Source organism: Phascolarctos cinereus, unplaced genomic scaffold (genome assembly GCF_003287225.1).
Source record: "Phascolarctos cinereus isolate Bilbo 61053 unplaced genomic scaffold, phaCin_HiC Scaffold_3;HRSCAF=262, whole genome shotgun sequence".
Classification (NCBI taxonomy): domain Eukaryota; kingdom Metazoa; phylum Chordata; class Mammalia; order Diprotodontia; family Phascolarctidae; genus Phascolarctos; species Phascolarctos cinereus.
Genome location: NW_027555736.1, coordinates 231,753,515 through 231,777,018, shown reverse-complemented (window position 1 = coordinate 231,777,018; position 23,504 = coordinate 231,753,515). Strand labels below are relative to the sequence as shown.

Below are 23,504 nucleotides of genomic sequence, written 5' to 3'. Positions count from 1 at the left end.
ATCATTTATTTAATCATGTGTAAATTAATTTCTTTCTTGCTCCTTAGATTTATTTATGATGTGACCTTTTTCCTGTAACCATTTGGAGCTTAATGTGGTGTATGGTGTGAAGTGTTGGCCTAAACCCAGTTTCTGTCAGACTGCTGTCCAGTTTCTCCAGAATTTTTTTTTTAATCAAATAGTGAATTCTTCCTCCGAAACTGGAGTCTTTGAGTTTACCCAAAACTAAGATGCTGTGTTCATTTCTATGTTGTGAACACAGTTTGTTTCACTAATCAACTTCTCTTTTTTAAAAAAACTGAGACCAGTCATTTGATAGACCTTCTTTCTTTCTACTTTTAAAATTATTATCCTTTACTTTCTTGATCAAATTTTGTTCCTCCACATGAATTTTATTATTTTTTTTTAGGTTTTTTTTGGGGGGGAGTTTGTTACATCACTGAATGGCTAATTTAGGTAGTATTGTCATTTTTATTATATTGGCTCAACCTACCCAGGAGCAATTAATGTTCAATTGTAAAGAATGTTTTATAGTTATATAATCTCTTGAGTAAATTTTGAAAGATATACTCCCAAGTATTTTATAGTTTCTGTATAATTTTGAATGGAATTTCTCTTTCTAGTTCTTGCATGATTTTGTTGGTTTTATGTATAGGAATCTTGATGATTTATGTGAAATTATTTTATATCTAGCAACTTTTTGGAAGTTATCACAATTTTTAATTAACTCTTTAGGGTTTTCTTAAGTTTGCTGTCATGAAATCCATAAGAAGTGATCATTTTGTTTCTCTTTCTGCTTTTTCTCTTAATTTCTTTTTTCTTGTCTTTTTCTATGGCTAATACTTCTGGCACTATGTTAAATAATAATGATAGTAACAGGTATCTGTGTTTACCTTTGATCTTAGTGAAAAAGGCTTCTAACTTTTCTCTATTACGTATGTTTGCTTTTAAATTTAGATAAAGTCATTATTCTGTTAAGTAAAATTTCATTTATTCCTATGATTTCTGGAGAAATATTCCTGATTCCCAATCATTCTTAAGGTTTCTAATAGAAATGAGTGTTGAATTTTGTCAAAATCCTTTTAACATCTATTAATAGACTCATGTGGATAATTTATTATATTTATAGTCTTATGTTGAATCAACTTTGTATTTCTGGTATAAGCCCAACTTGGTCATAATGTATAATGTTTTCTAATGTGTTGTTTTAGCCTACTTCCTAATATTTTATTTAACATTTTTGCAATAGTGTTCATTAGGGAGTCTGCAGAGTACTTTGCTTTGCCTCTCCCTGATTTATGTATCAAGACTGTTATAGAAAGAGGTTGCCTTCTTTTCTTGTTAAAAAAAATGGTTTATATTTTATTGGAATCAATTATTCTTTTTAATGTTTGATAGAATTCACTTGTAAACCCATCTGGTCCTAGAGAGTTTTCCTTGAGAATTCATTTGTGACTTATTTGATTTCTTTTTCTGATAGCAGGTTATTTAAATAGCCTATTTCTTTTATTAATCTTGGTGTTCTATATTTTTGTAAATATTCTATTTTCCCTAAGTTATCAATTTTGCTAGCATTAAATTGAGTAGATTGGTTTATAGTAATTTCTTTTACTTTCCCTTCACTTGTTTTAAGTTTTACTTTTTTTATTCTTGATATAAATAATATATTTTTTTTAAAAAATCATTTATCTTTAATTTAAAAAATCCTAATTTTATTTATTAATTCATCTTTTTTGCTTTGTTTTATTAATCTCTTCAGAATTTCTGGTTTGTTATTTAGTTGATGATTTTTAAAAAATTCATGCTCAACTCATTGCTTTATTCTTATTGATGAAAGCATTTAGAGATATAAAATTTTCTCTTTGGCTTTTATTACTCTGGCTGCAGCCCATCTAAGGTTTGGTATGTTTCTCCTTATTGTCATTTTCTCTGAAATTTTCTTTTCTTTCTTAAATTTCTTCTTTGACCCACAAGTTCTCTATAATTATGTTATTTAGTCTACAGTTAACTTTAAATTTTTTCTTTAGGGGTCCTTTATTAGATATAATTTTTATTGTGTAATCAGCAAATTGAGTTTAGTATTTCTAAATTTCTATATATGTTATCTCCCTCTATTAGAATGAAAGCCTACTGAAGGGCAAAGGCTATCTTCATTTTTGAATTTGTACCCCTAGCATTTAGCACAGTGCATGCCACACAAGTGCTTAATAAATGCTTTTTCTTACATCCAGTTGAAGAGAAGAAATGAGGATATAAAAACAGATCGGGGAGAAATAGGTATAAAACTATAATAGTGGAGGACCTCAATGTAACGTTTTCAGACCAAGATGAAGCTAACCAAAATATGAACAAGGAAGATATTAAGAATCTGTGTAGAACCTTAGAAAATTAGGATTGCTATATAGTGATTACTAAATGGGAATGGAAAGGAATAACATACTCTTAGCTGTATAAAAACTTAACTTTGCTAAAACTGGCCATGTATTGGAACACCAGGGAACTCAGTTCACTCTTTGTTATTAATCAGAATGACTATTGGGAGGCATGACCCTAAATGATACTGCATTGCGCTTAAAGGGCTTGCAAATTAAACTCTGATTTTAAGCTATTAAAGGAAAATACATTGCCACTGCTTAACCTGAAGTAATTATTTTTAACTATAACTTTCTTACCAGGTGGAATTGTAATGCATCAGCAAAATTATATAAAATTTAAATACTATCTTATTTTACCTAGGTTTCAAGAAAATATTTCAAGTTGGACCCAGCAGGAAGAACTGCTCTATGTCTGTGAATTGAGAAAAGGTGGGTTCACTGATTTATTGCATATTGATGTTTTGGCACATATTTTACATGTACCCTGAGCCAATGAAGATCTGTTATCTCTAGTCAGTTTGTGGTTAGATTTGACTCGTTCAGTTTTTAGATCATTCAAGCCATTTGTGCCTTCTTCCCTTTTTGCTTACCAATTTGTTTTATTATTATTGGGGAAGGAGGAAGAAACTCAAATAAATGATTTTTATGCAAATTTAACAGTGTCTTTACTACACTGAAATGTTTGAATATTTTTGTATGTCATGTAGTTCATATAGAAAAATCTTTCCTGGTAGTAAGTTGCGACCACTCCTCAGAAAATGTGTTTTTTTCCTAAGATAGTTTATAGATTTGGAAATTCTGAATTAAGTTAAGTTCACCTCATTGATTTTGTCTTAAAACTAGTGTCTGTCCTGAGATTATACCAAGTTTTTGTGTGAGAGGCACTATTTTCCTAAAAAATTATTAGAAACTTCCCATTTTGCAAGGTTTGTATTTTGTTGAAAAACATAAATAACTTTTAATGTAGAAGTAGGCAAAAAGTTTTTTTAAATTGTAATCCAAATTTTTTTTCATTAACAAAACTTATTTTCTCCCCAGCTTTTCCTCACCCCATCTGCTACATTGCTATGGGAATGGGGAAAGGGAGGAACTCTCGTGACTAATATGTAGAGTTAAACAAACACATTTCCACATTGGATTTGTCCAGAAATATGTCTCATGCTGTGCCCAACTCTCTGTCAGGAGGCGGATGGCGTGCCCATCAGTGGTCCTCTGGAATTGTGGTTGGTCATTCCATTGATCACAGTTTTTAAATCTTTCAAAGTTGTCTTTGCAATGTTGTTATTGATAAGTTGTTCTCTTAGTGCCATTCACTTCACTTGGTATCAGTTTATTTAAGTCTTTTCCTGGACTTTCTGAAATCAGTGCTTTCTTCATTTCTAATTCCACAATAATGTCCAGTTACATTCATATACAATAATTGGTCCAGCCATTCCCCACTTGAAAGGGACTCAGTCCTGTTTTTTTTTTTTTAAGTGAGGCAGTTGGGGATAAGTGACTTGCCCAAGGTCACACAGCTAGTACGTGTCAAGTGTTTGGTCTGAGGCCAGATTTGAACTTTGGTCCTCCTGAGTTCAGGGTCGATATCCACTACGCCACCTAACTGCCCCTTCAGTCCTATTTTTTACCACTACAAAAAAAGAGCTGCTTTAAGTATTTTTGATCTTTTGGAAAACTCTTTGGGTTATAAGCCTAGAAGTGGTCAAAGATTATGTACAGTTTAGTAATGAAAATGTTTTTTTCTTAATTCAGAAAAATGAAATGGTTTGTCGCTATGGGTTCAGGACAGGGGGAGGAGGGGATGTGGTTGCTGTTTTTATTTTTCTTTAATGTTATTCTGAAGGTGCTGCCAGAACCTGGTCCTTCAGATTCACTGTTTTATCTGTTTATGTATACGTTAGAAGTAAAAGAAAGCTCTCAAAATAGCTGTGCTGGAATTGGTCCATTCCCTGAAGCAGAATCAAATTTATCTTAGGCCTTTGTGTAGGTTTAGGACTCGGCCAAAGAGTGGACTAATTGGATTGTTGCTTTGAGAGTAGCTATTTTCAGCCTTTCTTATGAGAATTCTGGGAATAGGAATTGTAAAATGAATTTTTAACAAGTTTTGTTGTTTTTTCCTCCTTGACATTAGGATTCATTTCCTGGTTGTTTTTTCTTGATTTTTACTGGTATCATTCTTCTGTGCTAGAGGTAGAAACCTAGGAAAAATTTTGGATAAGTGTAAATTAAGTGAATTAAAGAGAGATATTTTGAGTTAATAGAAAAACTCAAAATGTTTAGGATTTAGCATCTTTGAAATTTTATAGACTGTTTTAGCAGGAAGTGAGCAGGCCTCATTAGGCCTCACTAGGCCGGTAGTTCCTAGAGACTTGATGTTATTTGTGAGGCAAAAATTACTAATACATGTATTTACTGGTCTACTTTTTTTACTTGAAACTTTAGAGGTTTTAGCATTTGGAGCAAAAGTTCTTAACCTTTTGTGTGTCATGGACATCTTTTGCAGTTTTATTTGCCTTTGAATCTCCTCCCTTCCGAACATAATGCTCTGCTTACAGGTTGATGCTCATTAAATATTTGTTGAATTTAAATTCTAATGTGTCCCTTAGAGCATATTTCTCTCCCATTGTATTGGTAGAATGTTGGCTTTCCTTCCTGGTCAGGGTTTCTTTTGTGATTATTGCCTTGTTGAAAAGTTTAGATTTCAGGTATTGATAGTGGGACAAGTATTTGTTCAGATTTCCTTGAAGACTATAGTTTTATCATGGGAATTGATTTGACCACTACACCAGCAAGTGTACTTTGGCATTTAATAAATGCTGGGCACTGAAGTTTGGACTCAATTTTTTATTTATATATGTGTGTGTGTGTGTGTGTGTGTGTGTGTGTGTGTGTATGCGCCTGCTGTATGCTAGGTGCTGTATTTACTGATTAGTCAGTAAACATTTATTAAGCACTTACTATATGCCAGACACTGTACTAAGAGTTGGGTGTACAAAAAGAGGAAAAAGACAAAAAAGAAAGAGGGCTCCTGCCCTCAAAGAGCATACAGTCTAGTGGAGGAGACAACATACAAACAAATAGATACAAAGCAAGCTATCTACAGGATAAATCAGAGATAATTAAATGAGGGCTGGGGAAGGCTTCTTGCAGAAGATTGGAGTTGAGTCAATACTTAAACAGAGCCACAGAGGTCGATAGTCAGAGCAGAGGGGGAGCAACGTTTCAGGCACGGGGGATAGCCAGAGAAAATGCTGGGAGCTGAGGGAGGGAGAGAGAGTCTTGTCTGAGATTTCGTTAAGATCAGGTCTTTGCTTTCAGAGAGCTTACAGTTTGTTAGAAGGGAGTGGACACATATGGGTAACTAGAGCACCAAACCCTACATAATAGTACATTGGGACTATCTGGAAGATTTTCATGTTTTTAGTTCATTCTTAATTATGAAGAGTTAAGGTGAAAACATAAATGGATGAGGCTTTTGTCCATTATGAGGCTCTATCATGTCCTTTTTAAATCAGTCTGTGAAACATGTTGTTGGTGCTCTACCTTCCTAGCCTTTTCCTTCAGTAGCTACCCAGTTTTTCTCCTCTTTGACCCTTGTCCTCTACAACGGATAAACTTAAGCAAAATAACTGTAGTAAAGCAAATAAGCTTCGAAATACTCCTCCTCCCATCCCTTTTGAAAAAACATCCTACTTAGTATGTGACTTGTTAAAAAAAAATCTGTCATTTCAGTTATTCTGTGTTTATCCCAAGTAGTGTTGCCTATTCCAAAATATAAACATTTAGAGCAGGAAGCATGCCTTTTAAAAGTTAACTCTTATATAGCCTTCCTACGTTACCTAGTATAGTACACGAATGGGTGAACGATAAATATTGTTTTATGAGCACCAGTTAAAACGCCTGATTTTTATGATTTTTGAATCCTTTCCCTTCAAGTACTATGAATTAAAAAAAACCTACTACTCTTTCAACTCTTCCTTGGACTGTGGTATAATTTCACTTTCTACAAGTTTGCTTTATTTTTTTCATTGGCTTTCTAGTGTTTTTTATTTTTAATCGTAGACAGTTGAATGAGGTTGAGGACTACTTAATAAAACTGATTTCATTGGTCTGTTAGCCCTGCCACTGCAAGGTAGGGGGCAGAGGCAAAGTTCTTCTAAGTGTGCCTTGTTTTTGCTTTTCACTTCTGTGAAGTACCAGACAGTTGTTATCTTTATTTAAAAAAGAAAGGAGAAAGAATGTGGTGGTGTGTACGATACACAGACAGACAGACACACGCGCACACACACACACACACACACACAGAAACAAGTGATTAATGGGCATAATACTGAGCTTTACTTTAGCCTTTCTGCTGATTAGACATCAGTTGTCACTGAAGAGTAAGCTTTAAAATGTAAACCGAGAAATAATTCCTATATAAAGAAGTCCACTGTGAGTCTGAGGAGCAAATAAATTAAGAATGTTGACATTTAGTTTTCATTTGGATTCTGTCTGGCGTAACCTGAATGTCACTAACTATAGTTTTATATAGTGGAAATAGCACTGAGCTTAAGGGGAAAAGGGACAAGAGTTTGAATCCTAGCTCTGCTCCTTATTACCTATATGATTCTGAGCAAGTTAACTCATCACTTTGGTACTAGTTTTCCTGTCTATAAAATTGAGGGATTGAGTTAGGTGGCCTCTAAAGTTGTATCCAGCTCTAAAAATGCATGATTTTATGATACTTCAAAGAGGAAATTAAATAAAAACAACTTTTAAGCTAAATGTTCTATTAAACTTTCATTTCCTAAATGCATAGGTGTTATAAAAAATCACAATACAAAGTACTAGAAATGCTTGACTGTAGCAGAAAGACGGTTGCTTCAGCAGGCTTAGTGCTTTACACATAGTAAATGGTTAACGAATGTTGATTGACTAATAAATGCTTGTTGAGTGATTGTTTTCTGTCAGACAATATGTATGTAACAAGCAAATTCAGAATATATATGATTTGGTGGGATGAAGCACTTGGCAAGGAAGGGGGGAGTTATTGTATAAAATCTTGTGTTCGGAGGTGGTGTTGGAGTACTATGTAAAGGAAATTCTGGATTTCAGAGGCAGAAGTGAGGAGGAAGTACACGTTCCAAAAACAGGAGACAACCCGAGATGGAATGCCACGTGTGAGGAACGGCAAGAGAGGCAGTTTGGCTTGTGGAGTGTGTGAGGGGGAAAAGCGTTTGCTAATCTGAGAAAGACAAATGGGAGCCAAAGAGAGGAGCTGGTGTTTGATGTTAAAAGTCAGAGTAGGGCAACTGGGTGGTGCAGCAGATAGAGCACCGGCCCTGAGGTCAGGAGGACCTGAGTTCGAATCCAGCCTCAGACCAAACACTTGACATTTACTAGCTGTGTGACCCTGGGCAAGTCACTTAACCCCAACTGCCTAAAAATAAAAAAAAATAATTAAAAAAAATGTCAGAGTAATGGGAGCATGGGACAATCAGAAGTGGGCTTGAAAGAAATCACTTTGGCAGCTGTGTGGAGGATGGATTAGAGAAAGAAGAAGGTGGCCCTGGAAGTGGTTGTGTGGCCAGGTAGCATCCTGACTCCTTGTGGCCCATGGTGTCAGATTCATGAGGGAAAGAACAGCATTAGAGAGGGTGGTAATGAAAGAGCTGTTGTTCAGAGAAAAACACGATTGTCGGAATGCCAAAGATGAAAAGAGGAACAGGAGAAGTCCTTGGGTGAAGGGATTTTTTGGTGGTGGGGTTCCTCTAGAACAATGGAAGTGGGGTGGCCTAAGCAGAATGAGACCTGAGAAAGGGTCGGACTGGGCATAAGGTTCATAATTCAAGAACAGCTGTCATTTAACAAGTGTTTATTAAACACTTATTATTAATCGGGAATCCTGAGCAGGATTACACATAAATGAACAAAATAAAGATACAAAGACAAAAGTGAAATGGTCCCTGCTCTTAAGGAGATTACATTGTAATGGTGGAGATAAAATGAAAAAAAAATTATATACACACATATACATAAACATACACATATGCATATCTATATAGTACAGTCTGTGTGTGTGCGCGTGTATACACACACACACACACACGTGTAAAATAAATATAAAGTAATTTTGAGAGGGACCCACAGAGTTAGTGGTAATAAGGTAGAGCAAAGGTATCCAGCTCATGGCTCCCAGCACTCCCAGTTTTTGCTGCCATCAGATTAAATTTAATTAGCAAATGTTTAACAAAATGAATAAAAATACAAGAAAATATGGGTAGTGTTAATTTGTGGTTTTCTAAGTCAGTATGTGGCTAGCAGGCATCCATTTTTATTTGAGTTCAGTGCTCCTGAAGTAGAGAATTCCAAGCATGGGAGATGGTCATTACAAAGGCATGGAGTGTCATAAGCATGAGATGATAGCAAGTAAGCCAGCAGAGCTGGATTGCAGAGTGTGTGGAGAAAAGTAATGTATTAGAAGATTGAAAGAGTAGGAATGGGCCAGGTGTGAGGAGTTTTAAGTGCCACACAGAGGTGTTTATTCTAGAGGTATAAAACTATTAAAGCTTGACTGTGGGAGTGGCAGGGGAAGGGAGATAGGTGGCACAGTGGATAGAGCAGTGGGCATGGAGTCAGGAAGACTCATCTTCCTGAGTTCCAGTCTGGCCTCAGACACTTTCTAGCTTTGTGACCCTGGTCAAGTCACTTAATCGGTTTCCTCATCTGTAATATGAGCTGGAGAAGGAAATGGCAAACCAGTCTAGTATCTTTGCCAAGAAAACCCGAAATGGGGTCAGGAAGAGTCAGACATGATTGAAATGACTGAACAGCAGCAGCAATAACTCTGTGTGTGTGTGTGTGTGTGTGTGTGTGTGTGTGTGTGTGAGAGAGAGAGAGAGAGAGAGAGAGAGAGAGAGAGAGAGAAAGAGAGAGAGAATGTATAGAGAGGAGGCATTGACGGGGCGAGGCTTGAGGTAGGGTGACTAAAGAGGAGGCTGTTAGTAATAGTAGTAATAGTCCAGGCTACTGGTAATAAGGACCTGAACTAGGGTGATTATGTAAATGGAGAGAGTAGGATGTTTTAGATGTTTTGGAGATAGAAATGACAAGGTTTAATGACTGATTGAGTAGGTGGGATGAGTGAGATTGAGGAGTCTTGCATGACACTAAGGTTTTTTTGAATCGTAGGTGACTGAGAGAATGTCATGTCCTTTATAGTGCCAGAGATTTTAGGAAGAAGGGTGGGTGTGAGGGAAAGATGAGTTCTGTTTTGGACATGTACTACAGGCTATGCTGTTTTTGAAATGTCTAGGAGGCAGCTGGCAAGATGGGACTGGAGCAAAGGGGAATACATAGATTTAGGAGTCATCTGCATAGAAAGGATAATTAAATTTATAGGAATTAATGAGTCATTGAATGAGACTGTGTATAGAAAAAAGAGAACAGTGTCTGGGACAGAGTCTTGGGCAACAATCATAGTGAAAAGACACATAAGGGTCTAGAACACAAAACATTTCTACTTCCTGATGTGATCTTGTATTTTGGGACTAAACCAATAATTTTAGCTCTTTAAGGTGGAAAATAATAACAAAGACTGAAGAAAGGAGAGGAACCTTTGGAGGTTGGGGCCAAGTTCCTCCTCCTACTGGGGTTACTGTATTCCTTTGCTCCTGTCTCAGTCTTAACTTTCTGTGGTATGTATACCTTCTGACTTTGGAAAGCAGTGGGGTAGAGCAAGTTGGTAACTATGGGAATCAGTACAAACTGTTGGCATTGAGAGATGTAAGAACTTGGAGCTCTTGGAGGTACTCCAAATACCTCCAATGAGGGAATACTCAAAAAATTGCTCCTGTTGTTGAAGGTGATAATCTACCTTCTTCCAGCAGCAGATTTCCTAGGGATGAATAAAAAGGAGGAAAAATTAAGAGGTTCTTCTTCAACTTGTGTTTTATAGAAAAGAAAGAAAGTAAAAAGGTATTATCAGTTTGTCAGATGAAACTCTCTTAAAGGATTTACTTTTGGCCCTTTAATGACCTTAGAATAGCACTTTCATCTTTTGTTCCATCTAACATTTGAAATTAATCCAGAAAGGAAAAAGCAAATCAAGATTTCATTGTAACAGGGGCAGCTAGGTGGTGCAGTGGATAGAGCACTGGTCCTGGAGTCAGGAGGATCTGAGTTCAAATACAGCCTCAGACACTTGACATCTTACTAGCTGTGTGACTCTGGGAGCTCGCTTAACCTTGATTGCCTCCTGAAAAAAGAAAAAAAGATTTCATTGTAACATCACCTTTCTCCTTCACAAAAGGGAGTGTGCGTGTAAATTTTTGTTGTTGACTTCATCCTGAATTGGATAAAATATTTTTTAAATGGACAAAATAATTTTTAAAGGTTATATCCATATTTGAAAATAATGCAGAATTTGAAATGCATATTATTTCCGTATCCATTTACTTCATTAACCTCTTTAATAGCTTTCAGGAAGTCTTAAATTGAAAGCTGTTTCCTTAGCATATTTTTTCCCCTCTGGCTTTTTTTTTCTACTCCTGAGGATAAGCATTCATTGTGATGTTTTAAAGAAAATAAATTACTTGTGGGGAAAATGATATTGAAAATGTTGTGGATTTGGCTAATCCTCTTGTATATAAAAACAGATTTGTAAACTTAATTATCGATCTTAAGACTTCATAATTGTTTTACTGTTTGTTAATGAAAAACTCATCTAGAGAATTCTATTCGTAGTTTAAACATTCTTAGTCTAGTCAGAGTTGGGTGTGTGTGTGTGTGTGTGTGAGTGAGAGACACTTCAAGTTTAGCAGCTTTGGGATCAGATAAGTTATCAATCATTTTACAATAGGTTTCCATGTAAATTGAATTGTGAGATAATTGCAGGGTAGTCTAGGATTTGGACTGCTTTGCCCTAAGCATACATGTAAATAGGACAATGAAGTCAATTTTTATCGTTTATTTTTAAAACATTGTTTTAAATTAATATATTTTTAGTTTTCAGCAATCACTTCCATAAGCTTTCGAGTTTTACATTTTCTCCCTCCCTCCCTCCCTCCCTCCCTCCCCAAGATGTCATGCAGTCTGATATAGGCTCTACATATACATTCCTATTAAACATATTTTCATATTAGTCATGTTGTAAAGAAGAATTAGAACCAATAGGAGGAACCATAAGAAAGAAGAAACAAAATAAAACAGAAGGAAAAAAAGAGCTAATAGTATGCTTCCATCTGCATTCAAACTCCATAGTTCTTTCTCTGGATGTGGATAACATTCTCCATCATGAGGCTTTTGGAGATGTCTTAGATCCTTGCATTGCTGAGAAGGGCTAAGTCTATCAAAGTTAGTCATCCCACAACATGGCTGTTACTATGTACAATGTTCTCCTGGTTCTCTTCACTTCACTCAGCATCAGTCCATACAAATCTTTCCAGGTTTTTCTGAAGTCTGCCTGCTTAATATTTCTTATAGCACAATAGTATTCCATTATATTCATATACCACAACTTGTTTAGCCATTCCCCCAGTTGATGGGCATCCACTCAGTTTCCAATTCTTTGCCACCACAGAAAGAGCTACTGTAAATATTTTTGTACATGTGGGTCCTTTTCCCATTTTTATGATCTCTTTGGGATACAGCCCTAGAAGTGCTATTGCTGAGTCAAAAGGTATGCACATTTTTATAACCCTTTGGGCATAGTTCCGAATTACTCTTCAAAATGATTGGATCAGTTCACAACTCCACCAACAATGCATCAGTGTTTCAATTTTCCCACATATCCAACATTTATCATTTTCCTGTTTTGTCATGTTAGCCAATCTGATACCTCAGAGTTGTTTTGATTTGCATTTCTCTAATCAATAGTGATTCAGAGCACCTTTTCACATAACTATAGGTAGCTTTAATTTCTTCATCTAGGAACTGCCTTTTCATATCCTTTGACCACTTATCAATTGGGGAATTACTTTTATTCTTATAAATTTGACTTAGTTCTCTATATAGTTTAGAAATAAGGCCCTTATCAGAGACACTGGTTTTAAAAATTCCCAGTTTTCTGCTTCCCTCCTAATCTTGGTTGCGTTGGCATTATTTGTGCAAAAGCTTTTCAATTTAATGTGATCAAAATTATCTATTTTTGCATTACATAATGTTCTCTTTCTCTTGCTTGGTCATGAATTCTTCTGTTCTCCATAAATCTGACAATTAAACTATTCCTTGCTCTCCCAGTTTGCTTATAGTATCAATCTTTATATCTACATCGTGTATGTTGTGTTTATTTTAACACTATTTAAGGCTGTCATTTTTAATTTTTAGATGTTTATTGATTTTGTTTTTATGTTACTTATATTTCCCAATATATTCTTTCCCTTTTCTCTTCCCAGAGAACTAATACTTAAAACAAGGAATAAAGAGTTCAGCAAAACTAACCAACTTATTAAAAAAAAAGTTTGACATTATAGTATTCTACACCCATAACCCACCCATACCCCTACCCCTACAATGTGATGAGATAAAATGAAGACCAGTTACAAAAGGAAGTTGGTTTAATATGGGAATCAAGAGAACCAATCAGATTTTGTCTTATGAACACTGACTCCATCTTATGCTACCACATACATTCTCCTCCATCTATTGTTTCATATGTACAGGTGGATGCAATTACTCAACATTTTTACATTTTATTGAGGATCCCAAGACCTACTTATTCCCTCCCAACTTGGAAAGTCCTTAAATCTGTCCTCCAATTAGAAATTAGATTACCTACTTGTATCCTGGTTAATTGTTTTTATTATAATTAATTGGTCTTATTTGAATAAATTTTATATATAAAAATCTGCTTCACTCTGTATTCAGGATTTTTGTAGTGACTGGGGCGTTTATTTTGACTGCCTAGCTAATAAATTGCTTTCACTTGGATTGTTTCCTCAGTTATAAGTTAGCTGCCGCAAATGAAAGGAAGAAGGAAGGAAAATGGGAAGAAGGAAGGGAGGAAGCTCACATTTATTGTTTACTGTATGCTGGCACTGTGCTGAGCCTAGGGTACAAATAAAAAAGTACTTTATAAAAGTAAAAAGAAAGACAATCTTGCCCTCTAGGAACTTATATTCAAATGAGGGAAAGATAATACATAAAAGGGAGTTGAAAGAGGGAATGGAGGAAGCTGGAGAAGCATGGTTTGAAGTGTAAGAGTGAGGAATACAGCTGAGTGGGAATGAAGGCCGACATGGTCCCCTTCCACTAAATGGAGGTCTCAAAAGGAACTCATCAATGGGAAAAGGGGGCTAGCCTTGTGAAGGGATATTCCTAATTGGAAAGGCCAAGAACAGCTGGTTTGATGTTCCTAGCCAATGAGGCCCTGACTACTGATGAAAGTTCCATGATGATACATAAGAGACATGAGCAGCAGAGGCGCAATTTTGAAGTTACTAAATCAGGAATAGGGCCTGAAGCTATATCCAGTGATGTAGCCTGTAGCCAAGTAAACATTGGCACTGTCAGCTTTGGACTTGAACTTGGTAAGACTAAAGCTATGTGGGAACTGAGCTAACCTGTGAATCTAATCTTCCCTGTTACCCAGAGACCAAGTGGTTTAAGGGGAATTCTGTCCCTGAGGTTTTTAGAGAAAATGTTTGTATATTCTTGGTATATCCTTTAAATATATATGTATTAAAAACCCTTTGCAAAAGTGAATCCAGTGTTAAACAGTTAAATGAAACTGGGATATTAGTTACAAGATCCCCCAAATTGGAGAGAACCTAGTTGGTGGGGACTTGAGTCAATGGCAAGGCAAGGTAACAAGCCCTTCTTAGGCATTTACTGTGTCAGTCACTGTGCTAAAGTGCCAGGGATACAAATATAAGCAGAAAGAAAGATATCCCCTGTCCTTAGGAAGTTTACTTTGTAATGAGGTAAGACAGCATTTGAAAGGAGGGAGATCTAATGAGGAATTATGTCAAAATCCAGAAAATCTGAAACAGAGCCAGGAGAGGAATGAAGGTTGGCTAGCCTGGTCCTAGCCTCAAAATGGAGGCCCCAGGTAGAGCTCCCCTGTGAGGGAAGAAGGCTGGCATGGTGGAAGGATGGTCCAAGGTAAGAAGGTGGAGGAGGATGATGGATATTCCACAGTGAGGAGATCCAGGCATTGAGGGTAGTTCCAAGGTGAGATGGCAGGTGAGGCATGGTAGCAATGTTCAAAAATTCAGAAACAGAATCAGGAGGGGAAAGAGAACTCTGAGGGAGTAAAATGTAACAGGCAACATGTAAACAGTAAAGTGTATGTATGTATGTATGTATGTGTGCATATGGAATGATTGATTCTGTGTGCTCTTACTGTGAAGGTAAACGTTCTGTGTGGCCTTTTGAGCAAGGTGGGTGGCCTGTGGTGAGCTTGGGAGAACATCGATGAGAGTCACACAGAATGAGCAGGCACGAGTGGGTTTTGATCGGCATCATTGGAAGGGATATCCAGAGCAGGGAGAACAGGGTCATAGGGTCGTGGATCCAGAGGTGGAAGGAACTTTGGATCCATTTAAATATTTGAGTAACCAATCTTCCACCACCCACCTTTTGTAAGGAGGAGGTCGTTTTCTGGCTGAGACAATATTAGGGGATGAGATGCCTTCTTGTATTTCTTCTTTGAGGGACCAAGCTTGGTTATTTTAATTTCACAGTATTCATTTTTGATTACTTTGTTATTCTCTTTCCATTGTTGTCATTGTGTTTATGTGAAGCTGCCTCTTCCTGAGGCATCCAATTCTACTTTTTGCACAGCTCTAATTTTTTACAAAAGTTTTTCTTTATACTCTTCCTTATTACAATTTCTTTTAGACCTAGTTATAGTCTCTCATCCAAGTAAAACAAGTCTAATCCCTTTTCCAGTCTTCATATACTTGAAGACAGCTATAATGTTTTCCCAGTTTGTCTTAAACAAGGAAAGATTTTATTGATGCTATTTATACTACAACCATTTCCCAGTAATCCCCCATATCAAAGAAATACAAATAAAATGTGTGACCTTGGACACTTAACCTCTGTTTGCTTCAGTTTCCTCAACTATAAAGTAGGGATAACAACTACACCTACCTCAAAGGGTTGTTGTGAGGATAAGATGAAGTAATACCTGTAAAGCAGTTAGCATAGATCCTGGCACGTAGTAGGTGCTGTAGAAATGTTATTATTACTGTTATTATATTATTATATATTTTACATATAATATATAATATAATATATATTTATATACAACAAAATATAATTATGTTACTGCAATATTATTACTATATTTTACTTTCACACATGTCCCCTGGTTCCTTAAAAAAAAGATAGACATCAGTTGCATTTGGAGAGTTATCTTTTTTGAATTGCTCTGTATATTCAAAGGTTGATAATCTGGCTATTCATTTGGTAACTCATTTAAAAAAAAAGAATAATGAAATAAGAATTTTAGAACTGTCATGGAGATAAGATATCATCTAATCCAATCATTCAATCATTTCATTTTTTAGATGAGGAAAGTTAAGAATTTTAAGTAACTTGGAGAGTGTAGAGATTACTTTCACTTGGAAGGATTAGAGAAGACTTCCTGGAGGAGGTAGGATCTGTGCTGAAGCTTGAAGAGGGGAATGATGACAAGCATCAATGAGGAGGAGGTTCCATAGAGAGAGTAAATACAAGAATGTATATATGTGGGGAGGTTTAGGCTCATACTCCATGCTTGCTGGCTAACATCCTGTATTTCTCTCCATTAAGGCGAAACTGCTTGAGAAAGTCATTATATACTAGTAGCCTCCACTTCTCTTCTCATTTGGCTAAATCTCCTGTAATCTGGTTTCTGACTTCATCATTTATCTGAAACAACCCTTTCCAAACTTGCCATTGATCTCTTATTTGCCAAATCTGATGGTCTTTTCTTAATCCTCTCCCCCTCCCTCCTTCCTTCTCTCTCTCTCTCTCTCTCTCTCTCTCTCTCTCTCTCTCTCTCTCTCTCTCATAACATTGATAGAAGGAGATTGCTTCTACGGTCTGTTCAATTACTCCTTAATCTCCTTTGCTGGTCTGTCATCTGTGTCATCCCCACTAAGCATGAGCATTCCCCCAATGCTCTATCCTGGGCTCTCTTCTATTTTCTTCTATTTCTATACTCTTCTTATCAGCTCCCATTGGATACAGTTATCATCTCTATGCAGATGATTCCCACATCCACCCGGCCAGCCCTAGTCCCTCTCCCAAGCTGTAAATCACTTTTAGAACATCTCAAACTCAGCATGTTCAGAATAGAGCTCCTTATCTGTCCCTCCAAATCATATCCCCTCCTGAAATTCCACCATCTTTCCGGTCACTTAGGTTCACAACCTTGCTGTTGCTCTTTTATTCAGAAAACATGTCTGGTATATTGGCCAATCTTGTCATTTCTATGTTCACAACATTTCTCGTATGTATATATTTACTCCTCTCCAGCCAGTCTTAGTTTGAGCCATCACCTCTCCCTTGGACTACTGCAATAGCTTGCTAACTGTTGTCTGTGCTTCAAATTTCTCTTCACTCAAAACTGTCCTTCACTCAGCTGCCAAAGTGACATCATCCCTCCTGCTCATTGAGCTCCGGTGGCTTCCCCTTTCCTACAAATTCAAGTCCCCTGGTCTTTAAAGCTCTTCATAACCTGGCACCTTTGCTACCTTTCCAGTCTTCTCATACTTCACTGCTCACCACAAACCCTATAATCGAACTACACTGCCCTATTTGCTTTTCTTCCAACAGAACACTCCATCTGTCTTTCCATGCCTTTGCACTGGCTGGTCTTCATTTCTGCAGTGCTCAGACCCTTTGTTTCTGCCTCTCAGTTTCACTTGCTTTCTTCACGACTCAGCTCAGATCTTAACTTGGCAGGAGATGACTGCTGGTTCCCCTATCTGTTAATGGCTCTTCTTTCAGATTACTTGGTATCTTCTCTTTATGTGTATACTTAGTTACTGACTTAGTGTCTCTCTCCTGCTCTACATTCTTTGTGGGCAGGGACTGTTTTTTGCCTTTGTTTGTAAATCCAGTCCTTCCACTTGACACCTAGTGAGCACTTAATAAATGCTTATTGACTGAAGTAGGGTAATGGAAAGTCATATGAAATAAAAATAGACTGGAGCCAGATCATGTAGACCCTCAAATGCCAGGCAGATGGGTTCATATTATGTCTAATAGGCAATAGGGAACTGTGGAAGATCTGGATTTTTGTGGGGATGTTTTTCTCTTAGTTACCTAGGATTAAGACCTACTAATAAAGTTTCTAGCCCATTTTCTGAATAATATTAGCACTTCTTTATTCAAATTAACATTCATTTATTTTTAGTTCTCTTATTTGTGTGGCACTATGGTATGGTAGAGTATGGTAATTTAGCAAAATTATGGTATGGATTAAGATTACCCTGTCTCTAAAATGCTAATAGATCTTGCTTAAGATTGTGAGGAAAATGCTAAGGAGATACTCAGGAAACATGCTGTGAAAAATTTGAGAAGGAAGAGGTTATTTTTGGATGGGCAGGTGAAGAATGATGCTTCATGAAAGAGGTGGCACCTAAGTGGAACATTGAAGGAAAGTGCCTTATAGCAAATGGAGATAAAAGAGAATCCCATTCCAGGCATGATAGGTAGGAGACTGGAGGAAGAAAGTGAAATTGAGACTTTTTTTCCATTGGGAGCAACTTGGCCTGTGTTATAGATTAACTAGGTAGAACAAAAATAATTGAAACTCTAAAATCTTTTAGAATTATCATTATCATCATCATTATCATCATCATCATCATTATTATTATTATTATTATTATTATTATTATTATTATTATTATTTAAGACAATTGGGGTTAAGTGACTTGCCCAGGGTCACACAGCTAGTAAGTGTTTGAGGTCAAATTTGAACTCAAGTCCTCCTGACTCCATGGCTGGTGCTCTATCCACTGTGCCACCTAGCTGCCCCAATCTTTTAGAATTATTAAAAAAAAATGCAGTGTTTAGAAAATATATTATCTTCCTTTTCTTCATGTATAGTCAGTCTTGCATACTTAATCTAAGATGTCTCTTTTCTTGCCAGAACTTCACTAATTTAACTAAAAGCTCCAAAATACTAAATAGAGATAGGAACATCAGAAGATAATACATAAGGATATGGAAAATTAACAAGATTTTTTTTGTCGCAATAATCTGAAATTGCTTTCTGATTTTTAATAATTATGAAAATAGATATTTTGTTACCATTTTTGTAGAAAGAACAAGGAATGTTCATTCAAATGGAGAGGAATAATGTACATGTTTCTAGCTGTTTTGGGAAGGGAAATGTGAAGGTTTTTTTTCCTTCTAATTCATTTATATCAAGCCAGATATGGATTCATAGATTATCCTAGCAGAGACCTTGTTTTGAGAACCTGTTGCATTCCATTCCCATGTTCTTATCTTTAATGGTCTTCGTAGTGATAGTTGTGAACAATGTCCTTAAATTAAAGGCTCCCCCCCCCCCAATCATTCCTTTGGAATGGGAACTGGTTTATGATGGCATATGAGGAGATTTATGGCTTATATAGTTATTATGCTCCTGGAAGTTTGGTGATAGGGTATAAAAACAAAACATGTTTTTATTGACATCTTGTGGTTTGACATTATCATTTCCTTGTGTATCCATTTCCCTCCTCTAGCCTGGATCACAGAAATACAAAGAATAGATAAGAGAGGCAGAGGAAACAGTTTGGCAAAATTAACCAACACATAAAAGTCAAACATCTGAAGTTCCACACATATAATCCTTCACCTGTACAAAGAAGTGGGTAAACTTCTTAGAATTCTCTTTTGGAGTCAAGCATGATTGTTAAAAGTTCCTAGCATTCAGTTACATTTATTAGGGCATGAATACTTTTAATGATTTCAAGTTTATTCATCCTGTCCTAGGGAAGATTTGACCTGATGATTTTCCTTCCTACCATATAGATTTAGGCACATTGTGTAGATGGAGTCTAGCAGTCCATGGCACTTGGACATTTGACTTTAGATAACATTAAGATCAGATCAGAACTGGGGTCTTTTAGATAGACCTCTTTATTCAGTGATATTTATAGAAAGGAAACAATTTATCATTAAGCCAATCAACACAGACTGAAAAAACTGGTAAATGTAATTAGTGATTGATTTAAAGACTCAAGTTTTTCATAAGTCTTTGCTGTTCCTTATAATTACTCTGATTGGAGGGTGGGGCCATGAACTCCAAACCTTCATTTAAGGAGAGAGCTCAGCTCAGGAATCTCTTCATTTCTTGTGTTTTCCACTAGCCCCAGGAATCTCATTATTGAGAGAACTTCATCTTCTGGTAAGAGCATATCAACTTTGTTACTCCACCTCATTGCTACCCTCTGCCTCTCTGATTGAAGGATGGGAGGACCATAAACTCCAAACCTCTCTTCAAGGAGAGAGATGCTCAGGCATCTCCTTTTTTCTCAGCTGGCTGCACTACTTTGGGATTTTCTCTGACTTTTCTACTGTGCTACTATACCTGCTAGAGGTATATTCTCCTTCCCTCCCCCAATACTTTTCAGCTTCCTTCTGTGTTTTGCCCTCCTCCATTAGATTGTAAACTTTTTGAGGATTGGGACTGTCTTTTCCCCCATTTTTTTTGGGGGGGGAAGTTATCTCTAATGTTTGGCACTGTGCCTGACACATAGTAGGTACTTAATAAATGCTTATTGACTGACTTCTGAATGGGATGAAATTTGAAATTTCAAATGCATAAAAAGCTAAGAATACTTCCTTTTTGTAGTATATTGAAAGGACTTAAACAAGGACATTTGGAAAAATTAGAAACCTATGTGACTCTATTATATAACGTCCTCTTATCTAGCTTCCCTCATTGTCATGACTAATCATTTATTCGGTATCAATATTAACATTTATTAGGCACCTACTATGTGACAGGCACTGTGCTAAGCACTAGGGATGCAAAAAAGAGGCAAAAGACTCCCTACCTTCAAGGATCTTACAATCTAATGGGGGGGGAGACAACTTTCAAAGCAAGCTATATATAGGATAAGTAGGAAATAATTTACAGAGGAAAACACTACAATTAAGAAGGATTAGGAAATATATATTCCTATAAATACATAAATATTTCTATAAATAATAGAACTTTAGTTGGAATTTAATGGAAACCAGAGGAGTCAACAGGTAGAATTGAGGAGGAAGAGCATTCCAGGCATGAGGGATAGCCAGAAAAAAATGCCCAGAGCCAAGAGATGGAGTGTCTTGTTTGTAGAACAGCCAGGAGACCAGTGTTACTTGATCCAAGAGTATTTGGAGGGGGTGATAAGAAGTCACTGGAATTTATTGATTTGGGGTCATCTGACCTGTACTTTAGAAGAACTACTTCAGTGGCTGAATGGAAGATGGATTGCAGCAAAAGGAGACTTGTGGCTGTCCCACCCATTAGCAGCCTATTAAAATAATCACAGTTGTGAGGTGATAAGGTTCTAGATTCAGTAGCCTCAGGGTCTAAGGAGACAAGGGGGTGGAGTTAAGATTTGTTGCTGGTCTTGACTTAAGCTTGCATATGGGAGCTGAGAGATAGTGAGAAATCTGAAAGACTGCCTAGGTTGTTAGCCTGAGGGACTGGGAGGATGATGTCCTTGTTAAAGGGAAGGTGGGGGTGGGAAGGGTTTGGGGAAAAAGATAATGAGTTCTGTTTTGGACATATTGATTTTAAGGTGTCTACTTGGACATCTAATATGAATATTCCATTCTATCTACCTACCATAATATAGTTTATATGGTATATATTTTGTTTACAGTTTTTTGTTACCACCAAAAGTGCTTCTCTAAATATTTTAGTGTATTTGGGGACTAATTTCATATCAGAGACCTCCTTGGTGTGTAGTAGCTCTTAGTGTATGGGCATTCACCCCTCTGCCAGAGATGGGAGGCAGGCTTCATCATCAGTATTCTTACATGGTGATTGATGGCTTTGTCCTCGAGAGTTTTAAAATCATCCAGGGTTTTCTCTTCCTTAAAACATTGTAGTCATTATGTAAATTGTTTTCTAGGTTGTGTTTATTTTACTTTGCATCAGTTCATACAAATCTTGCCAAGTTTCTCTGAACTCTGCATGGCCATCTTTTCTTATGGCCTGAACAGTGTTCCATTACAATTATATGCTTTGGTCTGTTCAGGGGTTCACCGGTTAGTGGATATCCCCTTTCTTTTTGACTCTTTGCTACAACAGAATCACTGTGTATACTTTTATTTATGAGTCTTTTCCTTGTTCTTGAACCACGGGTATGTGCCTAGTAGTCAGAGTGACTATTTTTAAAAAGAGAGCCCTGGGGGCAGCTAGGTGGTACAGTGGATAGAGTACCGGCCCTGGAGCCAGGAGGACCTGAGTTCAAATCCGACCTCATACACATAACACTCACTAGCTGTGTGACTCTGGGCAAGTCACTTAACCCCACTTTCCAGAGAGAGAGAGAGAGAGAGCGAGCGAGCGCATGAGCTCTCTCAACAGTGAGCGCCCTGCTGTTGTAGTCTATAACTGTTTAAAGACACTATACTTTATTAGTGACTTAAGGGATTTCCATGAACAATTTTGAGCTACAACACAGATAACTCATGTAGTGTGTGTGTGTGTGTGTGTGTGTGTGTGTGTGTGTGTGTATAAAATGCAAAGTGATAAGTGGGTGCGTGGAAAACTTGGAGAATAAGAAAAGATCTTTTAGCCAGGTGGGTGGGACTTGAGCTGAGCCTTGAAAGGGAGCTAAGGTTTCCAAGAGACAGAGGTGAGGAAGGGGAATGTTTCAGGCATTAGGAATAGCTTATGCAAAAGCATGGAGATGGAAGATTGGAGTATTTTGTCTGGGGAACAGCAAGGAGTTGTATTGGGAGCATGGATTACATGAAGAGCCTTAATATGTAATCAGCCTGGAAAGGCAGGCTGTCCCTAGGTTATACATTCCTTTAACTGCTAATTAGAGGAGTTTGTATTTTGTATTGGAGGCAATAGGAATATCTGTTTGGCAGCTCTGTGAGAGATAGATTGGGTGCAAGGAAATGAAATAGGAAGCTATTTTAGTAGTCCATGTGAGATGATGGAAGACCTGAATTAAGGTGGTTATGGTGTGAGTGAAGATAACGGGACTAATGTGAGAGATGTTAAGGAGATATGACCTGGTAACTGGTCAGATCTTTTTGGTATGTGATGCTCACCAGAAGCATGGTGGTGCTCGTTACAGAAATAGGGAAATGGGTTTAGAGGGCAGCTAGATGGCCCAGTGAATAGAGTGCTGGGCTTGGAATCAGGAAGGCTCATCTTCTTCAGTTCAGATCTGGCCGTAGACACTTAGTACCCGACCCTGGGCAAGTTATTTAACCTCATTTGGCTCAGTTCCTTATCTGGAAAATGAGCTGGAGAAGGAAATGGCAAGCAACTCCACATTTTTGCCAGGAAAACCCCACGTGGGGTCATTAAGAGTCAGATATGACTGAAAAGAATGAACAACAAAACAGCTGGATGTAGAAGGAAAGTGAGTTTTGTCTTAGATATTCCAAGTTTGACATGCCTAGGGGATGTCCAGGTTGAGACATCTAGTAGGCAGCTGGAAATAAGGGAGCTACAAAGGGCTAGATACAGAGCTGGGGATAATTTGTTTAGAGGTGATAGTTTATCTGTGGAAGGTAATGAGATCAGTAAGAGAAAGAGAGTATTGTAAGAGAGAAAAGGATAAGGTCCAGCACAGGGTCCTCAGATATACCTATGCATGAATCCTCCGAAAGAGGCTGAAGAGTGGCCATACGGGAAGACAATGATGGCATATCTGTGGCACAAAACACTCAGCTTGTAGAAGGCATTTGGAGTCTGGGAGCAGGGTGGTGAAGAGTCAAATGCTTCATAACGATGAGGCCACTGAATTTAAGAATAAAAAGATCATTTCTGACCTAAAGTGAGTTATTTTAGGGGTGAGGATGGAAGCCATATTGCAAAAGATTGAAAAGTGAGTGGGAGGTTAGAAAGTGGAAGCAAGGAATATAGACATGTGTTGTAGGCATGTCTTTACAGCCAGCACCTTTCAAGTTTGATATGGGGAGAATATGAGGCACTTAGAATTTACTGAACATTTGATAAAG

General features: G+C 37.2%; 1 protein-coding gene across 1 annotated transcript in view; it reads left to right on the top strand.

Annotated features, from left to right (window-relative positions):
• The window catches only part of SIPA1L1 (signal induced proliferation associated 1 like 1), a 356,976-nt gene that overhangs the window by 73,011 nt on the left and 260,461 nt on the right, over positions 1-23,504 (top strand). Inside the window, 1 exon segment of the mRNA XM_020986377.2 lies at positions 2,737-2,804. The gene's annotated coding sequence lies outside the window, so the exon portion shown is untranslated.